This window comes from Rhinopithecus roxellana, chromosome 8 (genome assembly GCF_007565055.1).
Source record: "Rhinopithecus roxellana isolate Shanxi Qingling chromosome 8, ASM756505v1, whole genome shotgun sequence".
Lineage (NCBI taxonomy): Eukaryota > Metazoa > Chordata > Mammalia > Primates > Cercopithecidae > Rhinopithecus > Rhinopithecus roxellana.
In genome coordinates, this window is record NC_044556.1 from 38,685,267 (window position 1) to 38,686,093 (window position 827).

Consider the following 827-nt stretch of genomic DNA (forward strand, 5'->3'; position numbering starts at 1 on the left):
TGACTCAGGGCCACCATTTTGAGGAGTCTGAGGCTCCTCAGGTTCAGCAGACAAGAGTGCATGATTGATTAGCAATGTCTGCCAGGGACACAGGGTGGGGAATGACAGTGTTTTGCCATCCCTGCCACTAGGCGATGATGCAATATTAGGTTCCTCATCTTAGCCTCTTTGTCCCTCACCACACTGCTTCTGAGGCTAATATTCCTATAGTTCCTGCCTCAGCAATGAGAAGCTCATGACAAAGCTGCCAAACACTGTCAAGTTGGAGGTGAGCAGAGCATGACTCCATTAGTAAGAAATGGAAACACTGCACTTTCAGGGATCATTTATATGATTTGTGGCTACAGAAGTTGCTCAGCGTGAGGAGCCACAGAAACCACAAGGAAGAGGTGCAGCATTCTCTGTGGCGTGTGAAGCCAGCTCTTGGTGTTACTTCACTACAACTGCATTTGCCATTGATGATGGTTCTTCTCTCATCTCAGGGAAAGTGGAAGGGAGAGAGGATGCAGCCTGAGTGATTCCTGTTTCAACATTTAAAAAGAAGAAAGAAAGAAACTGAATGCACATTTGGTCATTCCAGAATCATTTGCCCATCACACAGGGCTTAGTATCACCTTTGTGTAGGAAGGACACCAATATGTTAACTGTAGGGGAATTATTCATATCTGTCTTTGGAGGCATCACATGACCTAGGGTGGCAGAGTTATCTCAGTAACTATGTTTACTTGGGGTTATATTATCCTCCCAGAGTTCACACCGAGAACGGGGAAGACAGCTCTCACATGTGCTTTATGATGGTGGGACTGAAGACAGCAGCTGAAGGAAAC

General features: G+C 45.9%; 1 non-coding gene across 1 annotated transcript; it reads left to right on the top strand.

Annotated features, from left to right (window-relative positions):
• The first annotated feature begins 303 nt into the window (after positions 1–303).
• On the top strand, positions 304–519 carry LOC115899320. Its single transcript, XR_004059062.1, has one exon. It is a non-coding gene; the product is annotated as a small nucleolar RNA U3 (small nucleolar RNA).
• Positions 520–827: the final 308 nt, after the last annotated feature.